Source organism: Panthera onca, chromosome F2, assembly GCF_046562875.1.
Source record: "Panthera onca isolate mPanOnc1 chromosome F2, mPanOnc1 haplotype 2, whole genome shotgun sequence".
Classification (NCBI taxonomy): domain Eukaryota; kingdom Metazoa; phylum Chordata; class Mammalia; order Carnivora; family Felidae; genus Panthera; species Panthera onca.
Window position 1 is genome coordinate 19,107,499 of NC_138356.1, and position 16,296 is coordinate 19,123,794.

At 36.9% G+C, this 16,296-nt stretch overlaps 1 pseudogene; it reads left to right on the forward strand.

Moving 5' to 3' along the window:
• The first annotated feature begins 14,407 nt into the window (after positions 1-14,407).
• On the forward strand, positions 14,408-15,836 carry LOC132664626 (tRNA (guanine(6)-N(2))-methyltransferase THUMP3 pseudogene; annotated as a pseudogene).
• The last annotated feature ends 460 nt before the right edge of the window (positions 15,837-16,296 follow it).

A 16,296-nucleotide genomic window follows, 5' to 3' on the forward strand; every position in this document is an offset into this window, starting at 1 on the left:
GCCACTGGAGCGGATCAGTGCTTGAAAGATTTGTAGATTTCAAGGAGGTGGGGAGGGGAGAGAATATTTAAGTGGGGGAAATTATTTGAGTAATAGTGCCAAGGGGTGAGTTCTAGAGAATAAGAAGCAGAACCATCTGGCTTATTGGAAGAATAGGGCAAGGAATATTTAAGCTTACTTATTTATTTGTTTAGAGAGACTGAGAGAGAGCAAGCTCACATGAGCAGGGGAGGGGCAGAGAAAGAGAGAGAGAGAATCCCAAGCAGGCTCTGTGCCGCCAGCACAGGGCACGATGTGGGGCTCAAACTCAAGAACAATCAGACATGAACTGAGCTGAGGTCAAGAATGGAACACTTAACTGACTGAGCCACCCAGGCGCCCAGGACAAGGAATTTTTAAAAGTAGTCTGAAGTCCAGGGGCATCTGGATGGCTCAGTCAGTTAAGTAAGTGACTGGCTCTTGATTCCGGCTCAGGTCATGACATCACAATTCTGGAATTTGAGCCCCATATTGGGCTCTGGGCTGCTGACACAGCCTGCTTGGGATTCTCTGTCTCCCTCTCTCTGCCCCTCCCACACACTCTCTTTCTGTCTCTCTCCAAAATAAATTAATTGATTTTAAAAAAAGTAGTTTCGAGTCTGGATATCAGAGTCTAATGGTTCATTTTTTAAAACTCATGTCTAAATATACAGGGCTCTTTTTTGCTTCAAAAAATAATAACAATAAAACAAAAATATCTGAGTATATTTTTGTGTCACCTTCCCTTTCATTATTATTCGGTTAACTAGTTCCACATAATTTTTAGTTTAGTTAAAACTAAATGAACCATTAACTTTTAATACATAGCATTAAAATGTAATAATGACAACAAAATGTAGAAATAACTTCATGCATTATAGCAATGTTTAAATATTCTCATACAATCAAATGAAACCTATCACTGATTGATATTAAAAAAATGGAAAGAAAAACAAGGTATATCTTGACCGTATTTTTCTTGGAGCCTGTGTGTTTGGTTAAATCTTTTCTATAGGAGGAAATAAAAACAACTAGTAAATTTTTTATATGGCATGAGTAATCAGAAGAGCGAGAGGGTCACCTTACATGTGCATAAATAAATCATATTAAGATTCCTTCATGTGTCCTACAGCCTTCCTCCACCCTGTCCTGATCTGGGAAGCATTGATGAAAACAGGGAGTCAGAGCCATTATTTAGTTATACAAAAGAAAGGCTAATAAGTACTAACTCCACTACTTGCCTCTCTTCTCTCCTTATGTTTTCTCAGCATTATTTACTGGGACCCAGACTGTTTTCTATCAGAATCTGGAAAAGTGAGGGAGATTTAATTGCTGATTAAAAAACATGTAGCTAAAGGAAATATTATTATTATAGAGAAACAGACAAAAACACACATTTTAAAATTTGATCGGAGCCTCGAATCTCATCTTATACACTGTGTCTACTGACAAAGAATGCATGTAACAATAAATGAGGTGTCAGAATGCGATTCTGGCTTAAGCCACAGACAGGAAGAGATTCTAAGACCAGACCACACTACTGTGTTTACTCCATCCAATTGCGAAAAGCCTTCCTTCTAGGAAAATAAAAAGATAAAGGGATGCCTGCCAATGATGAAAATGCATATATGATATGAAGTCTTACAGCAACCTAAATTCCCTTCTCTTACATTGGCAAAATTTGACCCACTAACATAACACAAAGCATTGACCTTGAGAATTGGTTTTACACCTTTAAAATGTTAATTCATCACCTCCTAACTAATTCAACTTCTCCCTCTGAAGGAACATTGCAATTTATTGAAGGAGCACACCGAAACATTTAGAAGCCTCCCCTTCATTAACTTGAAAAGATGCTAATCTCAATGATCTCCATAGGCCAATTTGTTAAAAGAAAAATTAGTTTAACACTGGGTGAGTGGAACCTCAGAGTCTAAATTAATCAGTTCAGCACCGATGTCATTGTGGTGGGCTAATTGCAATCGTCTTCCCTTTTAAATCCTTCTCTTATCTCCTGTATCTTCCCAAAGCTCTTTAGCATTCTGTGATTTTCCACTTTTGGTTCATCCTTTCCTGCGTCCTTACATGCACTACCTGAAAACTTACGCGGCTCTTCATGTCGTTGTTACTTTTTAAATTTAATCATATTTGTATTTAACTAAACAAATCCCAAATCTTAATCATGTTAAAATGTAATCCACATAAAAATGAGTAATGTGTTTTATATTCTTGATTTGGACTGAGTGTTCAAAATCCAGTTATAATTTTACATTTACAACACATCTTGATTTGAAAGTTAAATTTTATCAGATGTATTTCATCTGTATTTCAATTTTATTTTTTAATTTTTTTAGGTTTATTTATTTTGGGAGAGACAGAGACAGCGTAAGTGGAGGAGGGGCAGAGAGAGAGAGAAAATCCAAAGCAGGGCCCATGTTGCCAGCACAGAGCCCGATGTGGGGCTTGAACCCGCAAAGCTGTGAGATCATCACTTGAGCTGAAACGAAGGATGGACGCTTAACTGACTGAGCCACCCAGGTGCCCCAGTATTTCAATTTTATAACATTCACAGTTGACAAAGAATAGTCACATACCTAGGTTGTTCCAAAGATACCTTAAAATTTTTCAATAACTGAATCAAATGTCAGTTTTTAAGGTTCAATTTACACTAATGAAAATTAAACAAATAAAAACTCCATTCTTTTTATTGCAGACCAGTATCCCAGTGTACCAATGGGCTACAGTTTGTTTATTGATTCGTCCAATAAGGATATTCAGGCTGTTTCCAGATTTTGGCAATTGTAATAGAGCTACTATAAATACTTGAATATAGGTTTGTGTGTGGGCATAACGTTTGATTCTTCTAGGGTAAATATCCAAGAGAGAATGCTGGTATATGGGTAAGTCTATGTTTAACCTCATAGAAAATAGTTTTCCAGGATGGTTGTATTATTTTGCATTCCCACCAACAATATAGGCGTGTTCCAGTTGCTTTGGAACTGGAACTGGAACTGGAACATTCTCACCAGCCTTTGGTTTGGCGAGTAGCTTTAATTTGGGCAATTCTAACGTGTGTTGTGTGGTGCATTTTCCTTATGGCTAGTGATGATGAACATCACTATGGGTTGAACTGCCTCCCACATATCCTCCTTGGTGAAGTGTCTGTTGGAGAGTCTACTCAGGTTTCACAATTGATAATTTGCATCCCTGTAGGAAATAACTTTGTTAACTAGAGTACAGTGCTTTTGTGGAGGTCCCTTTGCCTTTGATCTTTCAGACTATTGATTTCCAAACTTACTCAGGTTATCTGACTTGTTTCATACATTTCAATCCCCAGTGAGTTTGTTTCATACATTGTAGAACTGTTAGACTGAGGCATATTAAACATCTTAAGAGTTTATTTGAGCAAAATCCATTTGAATTGGGTACTTGCCAAACTGGAAATGGTTGGAAGTGGTTGAAAGTGCTCCTCCAACAGGAGCCAGGGAAACACTTGTATAGAGATGAGGTGGAAGCAGGGGTGCCTGGGTGTCTCAGTTGGTTAAGGGTCCGCCTCTTGGTTTCAGCTCAGGTCATGATCTCAGGGTTCATGGATTTGAACCCTGCATCCAGGTCTGTGCTGGCAGTGCAGAGCCTGCTTGGGGATTCTCTCTCTGTCCTTCGCTCTCTGCCCCTCCCCTGCTCCCTCACACATGCTCTCTCTCTCTCTCTCTCTCCCTCAAAATAAATAAATAAACTTTAAAAAATAAAAAGAGAGATGAGGTGGAAGCAAAGCAAGGAAATGATTTGATTGCCTGTAGCTTAAGCAGTTGCCTTATTTGGGAAAGCCCAGTGGCTGTTTGTGATTGGTTGTCCTTAGGTTTTGATTCCTGAACCTTGAGGCATTTCAGGCTTAGATTTGGGCTTGCTTACATGGGCTCCTAAGACGTTAAAGCCACCTCGGTTTAGTGGCCTCCTTGTTTAATTAATTTAACATTTCAGTTAGATTATTTTGTCATCATCTACATTTCATTGTGAGATCTCTGAACTGCCTAAATCATTTTCTAAACTGCATATAGTAAGGTGTGTTCTTGGGCTGTAAAGTTCTAATAGGTTTTTACAAACATACAGCATGATATGCCCACCATTATATATCATAAAGAATAGTTTCACTGCCTTAAATAAATCTGTGCTTCACCTCTTCAACCCTCCACAGCCCCCATCCAAACCCAACCACTGATGTGTTTACTGTCTCTATAGTTTTGACTTTTCCAGAATATCATATAATTGAGATCATAAAGCATATAACCTTTTTGTACTGGCTTTTTAAACTGCTCAATATGTATTTAAGATTCATCCAAGTCTTTTTGTGCTTCATAGCACATCGCTTTTAATCATTAAATAGTATTCCGTTGAATTGATTGAAGAACAGTTTAATTACTTCTAGTTTTTGGCAAATGTGAATAAAGATTCTATAAACATTTGGATGAAGATTTTTGTGTGAACATAAGTTTTCAAATCAGTTGGGTAAATACCTAGGAGTACAATTGCTGGATCATACGGTAAGACTGTGTTTAGCTTGGAAAGAAGCTGCCAAATGGTCTTCAAAGTGGCTGTATCATTTTGCATTCTCAGCAGGAATTAATAAGAGCTCCTATTGCTCTGCATCCGCATCAGCAATTGGTATTGTCAGGCTTTTTTTGGATATTAGGCTGGAGCCTTACTCTGCTATTACTGCTGTCTTCATAAGGAGAGGAAGAGACACTAGGGATACATGCACACAAAGAGAAGACCACAGCCATCTGCTCCCCAAAAGGAGAGGCTTCAGGCGAATCCAAACCTGCCAACACCTGTTCCTGGACTTTCAGCTTCCAGAACTATGAGAAAATAAGCAAATAAGTAAATAAATAAATTTCTGTCATTTAAGCCACCTGATCTGTGGTATTTTGCTTCGGCAGCCCTAGCAAACTAATCCACTAGGTTCTGTTGGTTTTTCTCTTATGTTTTCTTCTAGAAGTTTTATATTTGTAAATTTGATATTTAGGTCTATAATCCATTTTGAGCCAATTTCCATGACAGGTATAAGATCTTTGTCTAGGGTTTGTTTTTTTTTTTTTAATTTTTTTCGTGGATGTGGAATTGTACCAGCACCAATTATTGAAAAGACTATTCTTTTTCCATTGAATTACTTTTGCATCTTTGTCAGAGATCAGTTGACTATTTCTGTGTGGGGTTATTATTATTTTAATATTCAAATAAGTAGACATGAATTAAAATTTAAAATTAAATATCTCAAAATACGGTAATGATCTACTTAGTTCAATATTGACTACAAGGCTATAAACTGATCTGTATAACTTATTCAATCACTCAACCTACCTTGAATTCTTTTTTTTTTTTTTTTTTTTTCAAAGAGAAGGTCAGACTGATCTATTCCTTAGAAGAGAACATTTTAACTTAGTACCAGTTATTTAGATTGGCATTTGGGGAATCCAGCTTCAGGCCAAAGTTTTATATGTGATCTTCCAGGTCCCACCATAGGTGGCTGCAAAGCCCTTACCTGAGACACTTTATGGGAGAAAACTGCCGTCCCCACACTAGACTCTGGTGCACAGCCAGCGCATTCCATCTTAAGGGGGTTGCAATCAAGGACTCGGTCAACGCCCTGCCCCCAATCCTGCCTCCTGATAGCTACCCACTTACTATATCTGCCTATGTTCACCAATACAAAACTTTAGCATGTTATAATTGTTTTGATCATGTTTTAATCATTTTTTCCTGTTTCTTTGATTCTCCAGATTCCATCTGGTTAGGTAAACATTCTTGTGGTTTTAAATGTTCATTTTCTTCACATGGGGTGAGGAAATTTGTAAGAATTCTCAAAAAATTAGTGGCACACTTATTTTCAGAGAAGTATTTCACTCGAGTGTTATGAAATGTACTAGATACATTTAAAGTGAAGACAGATTCCTTTATCATTTCGCTTTTGTTTATTTCCAGCATGTCTAAAGTTGCTGCTTAATGTAATCTTATTACATCTGTAAGAGCATTGTTTTCTTTATCATGTCACATGTCTTGATATGATATGAGGTATTGCATCTATTCACAATCCTCAAAAGCTACAGAATTTTAAGCTAAATTTACTTGGAGAATATTTTTTCCTAATTCTTCAGTAGATTCACAGAACAGCTGCTGGGCCCTCCTGAAAACAGTTTAGTAACATGAAGATCTGGAAAAAGTGCTGCTCAGGGCCCACTCTATATACCAGGTCTGGGGTTTGTCATTTACAATTGAAACATAAGCTTCCGCAGATTATTTTATAAGCAGTGATTCCATGTCTATTGTGTAAAATCTATAATACTTGAAAAAGCTGTTCTCTAAATTTATCCAGCTGACACCTGCACATATGAATACACAATATTCAATATTTCAAAATGGAAACATATTGCAAATTCACTACACAAACAATCATCTCTCTTATATTAAATTCCACCATAGAAATCATAGTAGATAAAAGGGCAACAGACTCTGTGCTACCTGTAATGCATACATTTGAGTTTGCAGAATGAGGCTCTAAGTTTTCATGGGTTAGAATTTAAAATAGCTCTAGGTAATACTTTTCTAAAATACTGATAATGACACACATATACACACACACATGGCCACACGTGTGTGTGTGTATGTATGCATTATTTTTTAACTAAATGCTATTCCATAATAAAAGAATAAGTTCTCATCTGGGGTAAATTGATTCTTGCCACAGGACAATATTAAATGTGATTCAGTATTGTGGACCTCTTTGGTCATTAGTGGAGATGCTGTTAGTTGGTAAGATGATTTCATTAAATCATGTGAGTTGTTGACCACATGGAGTTAAACTAGTAGGGGAGACATATAAACAAAGTCATTAAAACAGAAATTAATAAGTATTTTAGTAGAGGCAGATGCGCTGTTTCAGTTAGGTATAAAAGGGATGAAGAAGTCAGAATGTACATTCTGGAAAAGTCAGAGGTCTCACAGAAGAGATCACTATACTGGATATTGACGGAAAGTACCAGTTCTGCAACCAAACAGAGAGAGAAAAGGAACATTTGAGGAAGAAACAGAGAGAGAAAAGGAACATTTGAGGAAGAGAGTGTACTCTCTGTCATGAAAGTCATGAAAGCGTGAGAGAGTAAGTTCTGTTTGAAAGAATATAAATACTTTCGGTTGGTTGTAACATAGAATGCTTGTGACAAAGCCTCTCCTGCTGGAGATGAAATAAAATTCCTAATGAAAATAAGGGGTGATTGGAATATGATGCCATCATCCAGCACTTAAGCCAAACTTTTAAGATTTGAGGGAGTTCTGCTTGCCTGGTTCTTTTTCATATGTAAACTGAAATATTTAATTCAGCATTAGGCAAGTGTTCACTGAGAAAAGCACAAGAGAGTACAAGTATATTATATTATAAAGTATATTATATTTGAAGAAAGAATTTTTTAAAGATCTATGTCTATATGATTGACCACCACCTGATTAATGTCTTTTCAGAATGAAAATGATTTCTAAGATTTTTGACTATATCACTGACCAGCCCCAAAAGAAAGGCACGTAGATATGCACATTTGTTGGTCCATCATCAAAATAATGAAAAAATCTTGGCAAAGTTACCTTTAGGGAAGTACAGCCAGCCACCAGTGTGGATCTTCTAATCTGCCTTTTAGTGGGGAACTGGGTGGCTCAGTCAGTTAAGCGTCTGACTTCAGCTCAGGTCATGATCTCATGGTCCGTGAGTTCAAGCTCCATGTCGGGCTCTGTGCTGACAGCTCACAGCCTGGAGCCTGCTTTGGATTCTGGGTCTCCTTCTCTCCCTGCCCCTCCCCCACTGGAGCTCTGTCTCTCTCAAAAATAAACATTAAAAAATTTTTAATCTGCCTTTTAGCGTGTCACTGTTAAAAAAGAAAGCGCAACCAATGGTTAGTTAAGTACAGTTTTAATGTTGGGGCATGTGGGTGGCTCAATTGGTTAAGTGTCCAATTCTTGGTTTCAGCTCAGGTTATGATCTCATGGGGATCAAGCCCTGCAGGGGGCTCCACACTGACAGTCCAGAGACTGGTTGGGATTCTCTGTCTCTCTCTGTCTCTGCCCCTCCCCAGCTCTCTCACTCTCTCAAAATAAATAAGTAAACATTAAAACAAGAGACAAAGAACAGTTTTAATGTGAAAGAAAGGGACCCAAATGAATAATGGAAGAATTCTTAGAAGAAAAGAGGGAAGTTAGAGAACAGTAGGAAACTTCAAAAATAAATTACTGGGGGCACCATTTCCTTTCCACTGACAAAATATGAGAAACAACTGTATCGCTAACTAATGAGTGAATGAAAGCAAAAAGATTCTGGAAGGAAGTGGGCATTTGGAAGAAGGGACCCCTCTGTTTTAAAATGGCTTTTAGCCTAAGAACAGCCTGAAGTTGGCACCACATTGAGTGGCTAAGATCCTGAGGGAAAACATGTACTTTTTCTGTCCTGAATAAATGAGAACAAAGTTCAGAGCTACCTGAGACAAAGGAGAGTCTTGGAGGCAATCCTGAAAAGGTGAGAGAAAGGGAGGGGGATCCTCTAATTTTGTGTTTAAGCTTTGCAGAAAATTCCTGGCTGAACCTTATCCATGTAAATGGGTAACAGACTCCAAACAGCATTGAGTTCAGTAGGAGACCAGCCAAGTTAATCAAAACAAAATTCAACCATTTTGAAGGAATAAAGCAGAAACCAGAGTTCCTAAATTATAGAATTCATGATGTGAGGCTACAATACAGAATTACTCAGCAAAGAAGAACAGGAAAATATTACCCATTCTCTAAAGACTGAACCCCAAATGTCTCAGCTGTTGGAAATAGCAGACAGGATTTTAAAATGGATTTTACAGCTATGCTGAACAAGGTAAAGGAAAATGTACTCATCACAAGTGAAAAAATAGAAATTATCAGCAGAGATATAAATTTAAATGAAAATTCTGGATTTTGAAATTTAATATTTGAAGCTAAAATTCAGTTAATGGATTTAGCAAAATGGATGTGGCAGAAGAAAAGGCAAGTAACCTTGCAGATAAATCAACAGAATTTGTCTAATCTGAAAAAGTAGGAGAAACAGAGGAGAACATAGGATGAGCACCTCAGGAAACTGTGAGACAATAGGAAAATGTCTAATATACATGTGTAATTGAGTCCCAGAAGGAAACAGAGTATAGGAGATAAAAGCATAGAGGAAAAATACTGGCTGTGACTTCCACTTCTGGCCAATATGGAATAATACAGACCAGATTTACTCTCCTATGAAAAGCAATAACAAAAAAAATTAAACAAGACACACGCAACACTTTTTAAGACACTGGACATCAGACAATAAAGGACAATGATGCCTAGCGATAGGAAATGAGGTTAGTACTATGTTTGCTCCAGCTTACTGCCTTAAGAGAGTTTCTGGGCTACACTGAGGGGAAAAGGAACCCAGTTAGGCCCAACCTCTCTGAGTTGATGAGACAGAGCTCAGAGTGTGAGAACAAAAGACTTTGAGTTTGTAGGACAGAATATTAAAGAGGAAAGCGTTACAGAGAGAGATTCCTGGAGATTGCACAGGGTCCTCTTTAGGGTGAGCAGAGAACTGATAGGTGCATGTATGTGGTGAGGAAACTATGTGAGGCCAAAGAAATGATCAGAAAGGGTTTAGAGGGAACAGTGTCCGATACTCACACAGAACCATGAATAGTGTCTGACCTTACTTCTGAGTTATACTCTGAAAAGGAAAATGATGTTGCTGTGAGAAATTAAGGAAGACCAAAACACATGGAGAGATATGCTGTATTCATGGCCAGAAGACTCAGAAGACTCCATATTGTTACGATGTCAATTCTTCCTGAATTTGCTTACAGATTCAGTGCAATCCCAATCAAAACCCCAGCAGGTTATTTTGCATAAATTGACAGATTGACTCCAAAATCCATAAGGAATGTGAGTACCTAAAATAGCAAAAATAAATTTGAAAAAGAGGAAAATTGGAGGATTAATGCTTCTTGATTTAATGCTGATTATAAAGCTACAGTAATCAAGACAGTATGATACTGGCAAAGAGATCAAAGGAATAGATTGAAGAGTCCAGAAATATATCCATACATAATTGAATAACTTATTTCTAGAAAGATGAAAAAGCAATTCAGTGGAGAAAAGATCATCTTTTAACATTTTTAATCTTTGAACATGCTGATGGAACAGGTGGATATCCACACATAAAAATGACTTTTTGTCCATATCCTTCTGCCATATTGAAAAATGAACTCAAAATAGATCATAGACCTAAATGTAAAATCAAACACTACAAAATTCAAGGAAAAAAACTTATGGGAAAATCTTTGTAATCTTGAGTTAGGTAAATATCTTTTAGATATAATCCCAAAAGCATGATTCATAACAACAACAACAACAACAACAACAACAAATCAGCAAATGGTATGGTGGTTGCCAGGGGCTGAGGGGAGGAGGAAATGGAGTTGTTAATTAATGGGTATAGGGTTTTAGTTTTGCAAGATGAAAAAGTTCTGGACATTGAGTATACAACAATGTGAATGTACTTAACACTAAATTGTGCAGATAAAAATGATTAAAATGGTACATTTCATGCTATATGTATTTTACCTTACCAGATTTTTTAAAAAGTGGAAACCTAGAAAGAATCTAACAGTCCAACAATAGATAGCGGACATGAAATGAAGTATGGCATTGCCATATGATGAAAACCTTTATAGCCACTAAAGTTAAGACATTGTAGGAGAGTTTTTAATGACTTCAAAAACTCATGATTCAGTATTAAGGGAAAAAAGTGGCTTAGGAAACAATGTGTGAACTGGAATCCATTTTTTAAAACAAGTGTTTTATACCATTAGGTTCTTTTTTTAGTACTATAGCATTAGGTTCCTTTATTATTATTAAATAAGAAAAGACCTACCAAATCAAATGTTGATAAGGATATGGAGCAAATGGACTTCTCAATGACTTCTGGTCAGAATGTGAGATATAAAACCTGTTTGGAAAATACCAATAGTTTAGTAATTTTTTAAAAAGGGGTGCCTGGGTGGCTCAGTCGGTTGAGCATCTGACTTCGGCTCAGGTCATGATCTCATGGTTGTGAGTTTGAACCCTACTTTGGGCTGTCTGCTGTCAACACAGAGCCCACTTTGGATCCTCTGTTCCCCTTTCTCTCTGCCCCTCTTCTGTTGCACTCTCTCAAAAATAAGTAAACATTAAAAAAAAAGTTAAACACACCTCCGTGTGACCCAGCCATCCTAGTCCTAGGTATTTACCCAAGGCAGATGAAAAGATTGTGCATGAACGTTCATGGCAACTTTATTTGTAATGGCCCCTAAATTGAAAGAATGTGAATGCCTATTAATAGGTGAATGGATAAATATAAAGCATATCATTATAGTAGATTACTACTCAGCAATGCAAAACACTGAACTCTTGATACACACCATAGCATATGAATCTCGACATAGTTATGCTACTGAAAGAGCTAGACAAAAGAGTATAAAAAATTCTAGGAAATACAAAGCAATGTAGAGTGTCAGGAGGGAGATCAGTGGCTCCATGAATGGGATGAAGGTGGGATAAATTACACAGGCAGAAGGAAACTTTCTTGGGTAACAGACATGTTCATTGTTTTGATTGTGTGATGGTTTCTGGACTATGCATGTATGTCAAAATGTATCCCCAAATGTACACTAGAGTATGCCCCGATTTACTGTATGTCAATTATACCTCAGTAGGCTGCTTTTGAAAAACGGGAAAATTTGAAATAAAACTGACCTTTGACTCATCATAATAAAATACTGAATATCAGATACAGAGAGAAAATCTTGAAAGCATCCAGAGAAAACACATTCTTTATATACGAACAAGATAGAAAAACACATATTTAGAGTTCTGAAAGAACAGAAAAAAAAATCTGACAACTCAAAATTCTATATCCAGCAAAAATGAAGAAGGCTAAATAAAGGCAATTGTAAGTAAGGAAAAGAGAATTTATCACCAGCAGACATGCCCTTTGAGGGATGCTAATGGAAATTCTTCAGACTAAAGGGAAATGACACCACACTGAAATTCAATCTTCAGGAAGGAATAAAGAGCACTGGAAATAAAGAGAGACTTTTCACAATGCCAAAAGAGTCAGTTCTTCAGAAAGACATAATATTCATAAATGTTTTTTTTCTCTCATACCACCTTCAAAATTCATGAGATAATAATGACAGAATCAAGGGGAAAAATAAACAATTCTATAATCATTGTCGAACTTTTTTTAACACTAGTTTTTAGCAATTGATAGAACAAAGAAAATCAATAAAGACATAGATGGAGCTGAACAAACTATCAACCATCTTGACCTAAATGATATTTAGGTATCATTTACATTTAGAACACTGGGCTCAACAACTAGTTTCATAATATATATTCAAGTGCACCTGATACGTTCACTGAGCTAGATCATATGCTGTCCCTTCCAACAAGTCTTAAGTACATTTAAAAGGATTAAAAGCACACAGGATATGTTTTCTGAGTATAACAGAATTAAATTGGAAATCAATAACATGACATCTCGGAAAACCACTGAAGTTATAGAAAACCCCTCTTATTTCTTTAGTGAAGAAATCACCAAAGAAAATGTAAAAAAATTCTGAATTAGATAAAAATGAAGCACAAAGCCAGACAGCTTAAAAAATTTTCTTTTTACATTTATTTATTTTTGAGAGACAGAGAGAGACAGAACGTGAGCAGGGGAGGGGCAGAGAGAGGGAGACACAGAATCAGAAGCAGGTTCCAGGCTCCAAGCTGTCAGCACAGAGCCTGTTGCAGGGCTCAAACCCACGAACTGTGAGATCATGACCTGAGCCAAAGTCTGGTGCTCAACCGATGGAGCCACCCAGGTGCCCTTAAGCCAGAAAGATTTTAAGGGGAAACATAGGGTAATATCTTTGTTATTTTTGAAAAGCAAAGTTCTGAAATGTAGAGCAATCACCATAATAGAAAAAATTGATAAGTTTGACTTATCAGAATTAAAAACTACTTAACAAAAGGCATTAATAAACTGAAGAGGCCTGCCACAGATCTGAAGAAAATATATATTGTGAAACATGTATCTGATAAGGGACTGGGATACAAATATATAAAGAGCTCCTACAATTCAATAATAAAAAAAATAGCTTGAATTCAATAGACACATTAACAAGCACATGAAACAGGCATGTGAAACTGTGGTCAACATTGTTGGTCATCTGGGTAATGCAAATTAAGACTACATAGACATACCACTACACACACATCAGAATGAAATGATTAATATTAGAAAGATTATCAGAACGAAATTTTGGTAAGGATGTGCAGAGACTGGAAATCTCATACATTTTTGTTGGGAATGTCAAATATGACAGCTATTGTGGCAAAAGATCTAGTATTTTCTTGTAAAACTAAATATACATGAACCTATGATCCAGCAATTCCATCTCTAGGTATTCATTTACTTAGGAGAAATAAAAACATAAATGCACATAAAAAGACTTGTATAAAAATATTCAAATTAGCTTTATTCATAATGGTCCAAAGTGGAAAATATCCTAGAGATCCTAAAATAGGAGAATGCGCTTATTCATACAGTGGAATACTACGCAGCAATGAAATGAATCAACTATTGTCAGGCAACAGTATGACTAAATCTCAAAAACATTATGTTTAGCAAAAGAAGCCAGGCACAAATTGTACATACTATAGTATTTTATTTTTATGAAGTTTTAAAACAGCCAAAATCAATCAATGATGGAAGAAAATTTGAACAGTGTTTTTCTTGGAGTGGAATTTGTATTGGTAATTGGAAGGGACTCGGATGATCTTTCTGGAGGGATAGTGATGTTCTATACTGATGGGCTTTGGGTTATACAAGGATTTGCACTTTTAGAACTCGGAAAAATCTGTGCAGTACATTGTATGTAACTTTTACGTGAAAAGAAAAATAATATTGAACTCTAGTTAATGACAGAAATGCTGAAGTACTTAGGGGGACATACACTTATCTACAAGTTATCTTAAAATGCATAAAAGCATGCAATGTATCAATGTAGGAATAAATATGCAAAAAAGCAGGTATAGTAAAATGTTGACACTAGAATCTGGATGATGGGTATATTGGCATTCACTCTAAAATTCTTTCAATTTTTGTATGTGTTTCAACATTTTGCCAATAAATTTCTTGAAAAAAGTCCTATACCCAAAATCTTGAGAGAGAAGAGAAAACATAGCATTGGGGTATGCCTGTGGGGTGCTGGAGCTGGAAGGGTCTGTTCTGGCGGTCAAGACAATGTTATAGATAGATCTTAGAAGAACTGCCAACATGTCTGAAGTTCAAGAAACCACTAACCGCTTCTTGGATGTGAACCTTCATGAAAGAAACTGGCCTCAGAAGTGAGTCTAAGCATCTCCAAGTCACTAGTGGAGCCACTGAACCTACTGGTTTTGAACAAATGGCTGCAGATGAAATGAGAGAGAAATTGAGCTCATCACACAAACTCTGCAGAAATGAAGTGAGGTATATTCTGACATTTCAGTGAAAGTCTGGCTCAGGCTTATTGTCTGAGATCAGTTGATCACTTATTTGTGGTTGTTCATGAGTTTGAAGATTACCAGTTCAAAGAAACAAAAGAAGAAGTGTTAAAGGATTTTGAAGAATTGGCTGGAAGCTCCCATGCTCAGACCCTTTAAAAATATGGAAAATTAACACCAGTTTCAAGGGAAAAAATACATAAAAAGATAAATCAGAATTCAAGTAAAGGTAAGATTGATAATGGATGAGGAGACAAAACAGATGACAAAGATGTTAAAAGAATTCGAGAACACTAGCTTAGATTCACATACCTTAGACTATTATGAAAATTCAGCTATCAAAAAGATACCAACATTAGTAGGTAATGACTTGGCATCTTGCAAAGATAAGACTGATGAAAGCTCAGAAGGAGAAACTGATCCTCAAGTGTTAAAGTTTAGAGTTATATGCAATAGGGCAGGAGAGAAACACTGCTGTACCTCAAATCAGGCTGCAAGAAATTCTAGGTGTGCTGTTCAGGATTAATTGAAGTAGAAAGCTGACATGACCAACTTTGAGGTGGAGATTCTTGAATATCCATGATAACCAAATCTTTGTAGGCATTGCATTGACAGAAGAGAGTGTCCACCAAAGAAACAGCTCACATTTTGGAGCTACAATTCAGATCTACTCTCACCTATGGGATGCTCACTCTCTGTGTCCTCAACCTACTCATTAAATAGTTGAAGGGATGTATGGAACAGAGGCAATACCAATAGAGGGGGCTACAGAATGGTTTAATGGTTATATTGCTGGTGATAACAATACATTGGCTGTGAATAGGGCCGCCAATAATATCTCTTCTTTATTGACCAAGAGCTGTTCTATGGGATATCTGGAATTCCTCCCTGAGAACGGGCTCTGTGGATATTATTGTAACAGATATGCCATTTGGAAAAAGGATAGCCTCCAAGAAGAGAAACTGATCTTTATCCAGCTTGCCTCCAGAGATAAGCTGTATCTGTAGACCTGAGACAGGCAGGGCTATACTACTTACTCAGGACAAGAAATGCTCTCTACCAGGGCATTATCTCTGAAGTGACATGTGTGGCAGAAGGCACATACTGTCTGGGTGAGCATAGAGGGTCTTCATGCAGTAGTTTATGTTCTGAAACATCTATCTCAAGCTGTTGATTATCCTTCAGGAGAAGAAAGAGAAAGAGGAATTGTCTGGCAATGAAAAGAAGGAGGTTGTTTAACAGTATTTGTACTTCCCAACACTGGAAATGTCAGCATCGAGAACTTACACTGAGAGAAAAATAGTATTAACAAAAGTGCAGTTTGTGCTATTTAAACCGGCCTAAGGCTCTTCACCCTGGTTAGCAGAAGATGTGAATGGAATGTGATGGAATTGAACAAAAGCATATCAAGGAGCAGAGCTTTTCTTTGGATCTGTTCTGAAGAGGGAGCTGGGTGTTTAGTACTTTCCTTAAAATGCTTCAAAAATGCCCATAGAAAAGCCTACTAAAATGCTCTGGGATTTGGGTTTAGAACAATTTATTTTCAGGTTTTACAGCAGTAGCTGTTTTCCATTGGCCAGGTAGAAAGCTACCCTGGCCTAAAGGAAAGGGAGAGAATATAATGAGAGCATCTGAGGCCATAGCTCATTGCTTGTGTAGCTTGACTATTTTGTTGCTCAA